This window comes from Vicia villosa, unplaced genomic scaffold, assembly GCF_029867415.1.
Source record: "Vicia villosa cultivar HV-30 ecotype Madison, WI unplaced genomic scaffold, Vvil1.0 ctg.000775F_1_1, whole genome shotgun sequence".
In the NCBI taxonomy this organism is placed as follows: Eukaryota; Viridiplantae; Streptophyta; class Magnoliopsida; order Fabales; family Fabaceae; genus Vicia; species Vicia villosa.
Window position 1 is genome coordinate 335562 of NW_026705347.1, and position 7757 is coordinate 343318.

The following is a 7757-nucleotide window of genomic DNA, read 5'->3' on the forward strand; positions in this document are numbered from 1 at the left end:
GAATTAGACTTGTGAGTTCATTGTGTTCGAGGCGCCACTATGCATAATTGATTGGTGTTTTGGTTTGAATTGAGGGATCAAAGATATTAGAAAGTGAGTTCGTTCCTTCAACATGAGCTCGAATTTCACACAAGAGGGTTATCGGTAATTATAACACAAGGTGTTCTATCGGGTTTCTTTAAGGGGGCACTGAACCTAGCGAGGGAATTTATTGAGAGTCATGGAATGTGATGAATTTTACTATGCTTATCTACGGGATTAAGGCTTCATTTCATCCATCATCGATCAAAGTATGCATTGTTACTTGAGTTGTCACACTCAGAATTTATCTACTATGCCATGAGTTCAAGCCTCGTGTTGGAACTTAAGCAATACATTCAAAGGAATTCAAATCTAAAATGGGAAATATAGAGTGTCTTATTTCTTGAAGTACCAAGCCAAAGGCGTATAGGGCACCACTTTCAAATGGTATAGTTCAAAAGTCAACACCCACATTTAAAAGCCACTTCATACATTACAATTCATTACACTTGAATCAATTCCCATAGTCAAAAGTTCCACCCATTTAAAAAGGAAAAAAGACTTTCATTACAAAATCCAAAAACCCATTACACTTACTACCAAAGTCTATCAAAACAAAATTTGGATAAAAAGCTAGGTCCATTATCATTCAAACTCCATTACAAAAATAATACAAAAAAAGATCTACAGGAGAACCTATACCCTCTAGTTTTCTATGTCTTCATTCAGCTTCACCCTGACTTCGCCTTTTGCTTTACTATAAAGATCTCCATGATTCCATCTTGAGTTATTCATCCCAAAGTCTTTCCCATGTCATTCATAAAGCCAAAAAACAGTCCCTGCATCAAAACAAAAAACAATGTCAATACCAGGTGCTTAATTCCTCATCCATGCTAAACCAAAAATATCCACTCACACAAAACTAAACCTGCTATGCTAGGCAGTTCGGTTCATTTGGCAGTTAACAATTATGACGGCAACCTACACATTTCTAATCATTCAAGCTCACAAATCATCCCTGCAGAACAAATAAACCATATCAGAAATTCTGCAACATGAAAACAGCGCTCACCATACATTCCAAAATCCAGCAATACATACATATAGAACAGATTCATCATGCCAAGTCATAAATTGCAAATAAGCTTCAAACAGTTCTAACAGCACCTATCTCAGTTCCATTCAACTTTCAATATAGCACAAGTTACCACCTTCCATGTATAAACACTTCGAGATGAATAATCAGACTTGCATCAGCATTTAGGTATATGATTAACGGTTCGCGAAAACTCATAAATTCAAACCTGCATTCAGTTTCAGTACCACCCTGTTTCCTGTTGTTTCCCCGAGTAATAATCATCAATTTCCAGCAGTATTCGACCTCGGTCCAGTCACATAAACCCTGCATAACCAATCTATAATATAAGAAAATTAATGGTTGTGGAAAAGTCTAAAATACCCTTATTTGATTTTTTGCCACCACATTAAAATTGTGGTTTTTTGGTCTTTGTACCATAAAGTTCTTAATTTTATTATTAAAATAATACAACTCTTATATTTTGTCAAATTTATCAAATCTCTCTCTATTCTCTATTTTTTTTCTCTTTCATCACTTTCTCACTTCTTTCTTCCAAAAAAAATCTATCAATCTATAATATAAGAAAATTAATGGTTGTGGAAAAGTCCAAAATACCCTTATTTGATTATTTGCCACCACATTAAAATTGTGGTTTTTTGGTCTTTGTACCATAAAGTTCTTAATTTTATTATTAAAATAATACAACTCTTATATATTATCAAACTTATCAAATATCTCTTTATTCTCTATTTTTTTCTCTTTCATCACTTTCTCACTTCTTTATTCCAAATTTTTTTTATCATTCTATAGTATAAGAAAATTAATGGTTGTGAAAAAAGTCTAAAATATCCTTATTTGATTTTTTGCCACCACATTAAAATTGTGGTTTTTTGTCTTTGTACCATAAAGTTATTAATTTTATTATTAAAATAATAAAACTCTTATATTTGATCAAACTTATCAAATCTCTCTTTATTCTCTATTTTTTTATCTTTCATCACTTTCTCACTTCTTTCTTCCAAAAAAAATCTATCAATCTATAATATAAGAAAATTAATGGTTGTGGAAAAGTCCAAAATACCCTTATTTGATTTTTTGCCACCACATTAAAATTGTGGTTTTTTGATCTTTGTACCATAAAATTCTTAATTTTATTATTAAAATAATACAACTTTTATATTTTATCAAACTTATCAAATCTCTCTCTATTCTCTATTTTTTTCTCTTTCATCACTTTCTCACTTCTTTCTTCCAAAAAAAATCTATCAATCTATAATATAAGAAAATTAATGGTTGTGGAAAAGTCCAAAATACCCTTATTTTTGTGAATGATACCTAAACAAAAATGAAGTCTGTATACGGGAAAAAATCTATTATTGACCTAAATATTTTTATATACGAGAATTTGTATTTATGATCAAATATTTTTGATAAAAAATGGTATACGGGAAAAAATATATTATTGATCTAAATATTTTAATATACGAAAAATATATTATTAATCTAAATATTTTTGTGAATGATACCTAAACAAAAATGAATTCTGTACGGGAAAAAAATATATTATTGATTTAAATATATTTATATACGAAAAATGATATTTATGATTAAATATTTTTAATCCAAAAATGGTATACGGGAAAAAATATATTATTGATCTAAATATTTTTATATATGAAATAATCAATTATTAATCTAATTTTTTTTAACATTTTTTTTTAAATCAATGATGTATCCAAATTCGCGTAATCAAACAGAACCCGTGCGTATGCACGGGTTTGTTACTAGTTTTGAAATAAAAATCAGCATATCAGTTCAGTCCTCTATACTATGTTGCAGCCTACATACAAGTCAACAAAGAACTCCCAGCTAATTTTCAACCACCAACAGTTAACCATTAACTTTCACAGGTTCTCAACTAACTTACTGATTTCTTTAACCAACTCTCAAACCTCCTAACAGAATTTAACTAAGTCATAACAAACTTTTTGTTTGTAACTACTTCTAACCTCTACTAACCACCTTGTAACCAACTTCAGTCTTCAATTACTAACAAACTTTCAAACCTACTGCCAGCTCACCAACTAACAGAATTTTCACCCTAACTAACTTTGTGACATTCCTATAACCACCTCTAACTTCTTCTAACAAAATTCCATAAAACAAAACAAAATCCCAACTACCTAACAGCACTAACAGAATCGTAACTAACTTTTTAACCTCCAAAACAGAATAACAAACTCTCTAAACAGCTCCAACTGATTCAAATCTTCACCCTCCAATTCATAACCGAATCTCAGATCCTAGGGCCCTCAATCACTCTCAATCTCTAACTGAATCTCTCCCTCTCAATCTCTATATAACTTCTACTCCCTCCATAATTCAGACCTTCACATTCCACACACATCTTCTACACGCCATTCTCACATTTCACTCATCATCATCTTCATCTCTCTCAATCATCTTCTTCATCACTCTCTCACATATCCACTCATCTCCACCTTCTTCACCCTCTCATTCTCACTCTCTGCAACTTCTTCTTTCCCGATTCACTCAAACCTCACCACGAAAAGCTCATCACCAAGGTTGTTCAGAGCTTGCTTTGAACTCTGAACCAACCCGAGCTCAACCTCCATCAATCCCTAAGCTCTCAATTCACACGCTCGTTGAATCGTCATCACCATCTCAATTACTCTCAAGAACAACACAAACACCGTGATAGAACTCACAGAGAAAAGTCAAAGAAAAAGAACAGGAGAAGAAGAAGAAGATAGCAGAAGAAATCAGAGGAAAAAAGGATATACCTGACTAGAAGTTTTCGGTCGTGCTTCGCCGTTTTCTGTCTTCAAGCTTTGAAGGAGCACCGGACGGTTCTCCGGTAGGTAAATCTCCAAACTCCTTTCCTTCCTCATAAGTTCTCTTGATGCTTGTTGTCATAGTGTAGAATAGGACTCTCTGATACGAAACCCTATCATTTCAAGCTCCGATTGTGTGTCATCTTGGTTCGATTACGTTTATGAGTTCTAGGTTTTTCTTAGGATGAGCTCGATTTGAGAAGCTTTTGATATAGAATCGGAGGGAGATTGAGGATCGATTAGGATTTAGGGCTTGATTTGGGGCGGAATCAGTGTGTAAGGTTAGGGATGGTGGTTTACGGTGGCGCTTCGTCGCCGGAAATCATGTGCGAGAGAAAACGAGAGTGAGGGAAGGATTGGAAACGGCGCAACAATAATCAACCCTATTTCCCTTCATTCATTTTTTTCTTTTTTTCTTCTTTGTTTTAATTATTTTTTCTTTCTTTGAATAAATTTCTGAATAATGATGATGGACCGAAAACACTCCATGAGCCATTCAAATTCATTTTCCTACACCCCCTGTGGCCCAGGCATGCTCCCTTTTTTTTCTGTAACAAAAACTCCCTTGGGCCTTTACTTTGATTAGGGTCTGCGTTTTACTTTCTTACACCACTGTATTCAATACACCCCCCTGACTCACATATAATTGATAGTTTTTTTTAGATTTTTTACTTAGTTTTTTACTACCTTTTTAGATGATAAAAACATGTAAAATCATACTTTTTCTCATTAGATTTTAGACGAATAACTACCATTAAAATTTTGTTAGAATTTTTAGGATTTGTAAACAATAAAAGCTCATAAAAATAGTAGATTTTTAGGGTAATTTTGACACTAATCCTTTGAATTCTCTTTCATAAAAATCAATAAAAAATAGTAGTATTTTAGGTTAATTTTTGAATTGCCTCTTTTATTCTTTTATGCAATTGCCATGTTAAATTTTGTATGTTTTTTAGTATGATTTTGTTGTGTGATTTTGGCCATATCTTTTTAATGCTCCTTTTAGAAACTATCCCATCATAACTTTAGATTTAGACTCCCTTTGTATAAACAATAATAACAACTAGGCTTAGAAATTAGGCTAGTCCCCCTCTTTTCATTCTTTTTCTTTTACAACATCAAAACATCTAACAAATATTCAAATAAAATCCCTCTAAAAAATACAAAAAGAAAATACTTAAAACACTAATAATCAAAGTGAAAATCATTAAAAAGGGAATGGAAGCTTGGATCTCCCTTGCTTTAGGGAATCATTCGAGTGCCTGGATTTCCCTTGCTTTAGGGTTCCATTCGGGCGTAAGTTCCCAAATTCTAAAAGACACAAACCAAAGAGTAACTCGAGTTTCCTTTGCTTTAGGGATTTCCTCGAAACACTCAAACTCTCTCTCTTCTCTCCTTTCTTAAGGGCATTGTTATCTCCTCTCTATTGCATCCTAGGCTGTCCCCTTATGCAAGAGCGCGAGCGTCAACTCCGCCCAACTAAAAAACACAAAAACAAACAGAAAATCTTGAGCCGAACTACGGCGCTCTGATTCCTGAAAAGGATACGTAGGCATCAAGTCGCGGGGCTTGAACGAGCACATTTGTAAATAATTCCTTCTTTTCCCCGTATTTCTTTTTTGCATGCATTCACATATAGGTAGACATAGTACACACCCTTTAGATAGAAACAAACATAGGTGGATACCATCGAGTACGATGGGCGCGAGGGGTGCTAGTACCTTCCCCTCTCGTAACCGACTCCCGTACCTTGATTCTCTGGTCGCAAGACCTTGTTCCTTTCTTTGTTAGGTTTCCTGATATTCCTTTCCCTTATGGGATAAATATATTAGTGGCGACTCTGTTCATTTTTCGCGAGCGTGCGACAACGCCAAGTGAGTAAAAACCCCGTACGGCACTCACGAGCACACTGCAACGGTAGCTCAGATGCACACCTTATCGAACAATACACATGAACGGGATATTCCATTGGACCGCACGGTCCGGGAAGACTCATTTACCACATAGTCGGAGTAGCATCCCAATCTAGTCCTCCGGCCACTTCGATTCAAGCATAAGCAAATATGACATAATGTCAAAATCACATACAATACAATCAATTCCGATCGTTTAACCAAAACGACGGTGTCCATAGATTTTCATGTATGAAACATAATGGCATAACATTCTCAATTATGGATGTCACATTCATAGTAAGCAATAGAAAATATATGCCACGCATAACATGAGAATTATTAATTGAATGATAGAGACATAAGTTCTCATACTAATTCATTGATTCACTAAGTGGGGTTCCACTATTGTTAAATCAAACATTCTGGTTTGGGGACCTATTTCATTAGATAGTACATGTTACTAGCTTTCCAACGATATAAAGTTTGCGCGAAACGGACTTACGACGCAAAAGTTATGAATTTTCGAAGTTATGGAAAATCTGCCCAAACAGTGATGTAACGGGTTACATGAATCATGTAACCGGTTACATGACCCAAAAACTGCGTTTTTCACCATTTTTCACACACGTAACCGGTTACATCAACCATGTAAACGGTTACATGACTGACAGACCCAAAAATTCTGCATTTTAAAGCTTCTAAATCCATTCCAACTTCAATTCAAACCAATCCAACATGCTATAATATTCTAAATCATATTTCCTCCTACACATATCAGAATTTAGCAAGTAAAGAAACATTGATTATCAACATGCAATTAGAATTACTCACCAAAAGCATACTAGCATCAAGGTTCATTAATTATCACTCAAAATCCCAAAACCCCAAATACAACCCTTGCATGCAAATTTCCCAAGTTTCTATCTAAAGGACTCACCTTGCATCAATGGAGCTTTGGATGATGAATCATGCTGCAATTGAGCTCCTAACTTGACCAAAACCCCAACTCCAAATTCATCAAACCCGTATTCTTCTTGTACTCATTTTCAGCATTAGTCATCAATCTTCAAAATTACATATCTCCTTCAAAACAAAAGTTATAAACGCTAACCATATATGCAAATCGAAGAAAATTTCGTTAGCTTTCCAACGAGACCAGAATCGCTACGATTGGAGTTACGAGCAGAGAGTTATTACCTTTTTAGTGGAGTTGTACCAATAGTTGCGAAAATGGAACTTGCTTCATGAGTTCTTCTTCCTTTCTTGTTTTCAAATTCTGATTTGCAAGCCAAACAACCCCCTAAGTTCATGCAATTAAATCTAATGTCCTTTATGTCCACATGCAAGCATTAGAGAAGTCCATTATGCCCTCCAACTTAACCTTATTTACAACAATGCCATTTAGTTTGATTTCAACTAACTCCTTTGCATTTCTCTACTAAACTCTTATCCCAACTTATTCCATAGATACACATGCTATTTTCTTACTTAGAATAATACCAATGTGCCCTCTAATTACCTTTTAACCAATTAAATGATAATTATCGGGTTTAGAGAGTCGGGGTATTACATTCTCCCCCCCTTAAATAGAATTCGTCCTCAAATTCCATCCGTTCACCACGAAAACCAACCCTTCATATCTATCCAATCAAAGAGAAGAATGTTACTCACATTCCTCTTAGATAATCTCACTACTCTGTTTGATGGTCATTCCATGCGAAGAAACATGATCTTCCAAAACGTTACTTCTGCGACAACACTTCAAATTATTCTCCACTCGAGTCCATACAATGTCATTAGGTGTTAGCCAAATTCCTTGGGCTTAACTTCCGGTTCCCAAAGTCTTAGGATGGTTGTCCCAAGTTTACCTCTACTTATACAACTGATCCTCCTTACCCGATTCTCACC

At 34.6% G+C, this 7757-nt stretch overlaps 1 long non-coding RNA gene across 1 annotated transcript; it reads right to left on the bottom strand.

Moving 5' to 3' along the window:
* Nucleotides 1-659: 659 nt before the first annotated feature.
* On the bottom strand, nt 660-1431 carry LOC131631125 (uncharacterized). Its single transcript, XR_009292613.1, has 3 exons — nt 1326-1431; nt 950-1039; nt 660-860 (listed from the first exon to the last, which is right to left on the bottom strand). It is a non-coding gene; the product is annotated as an uncharacterized LOC131631125 (long non-coding RNA).
* Nucleotides 1432-7757: the final 6326 nt, after the last annotated feature.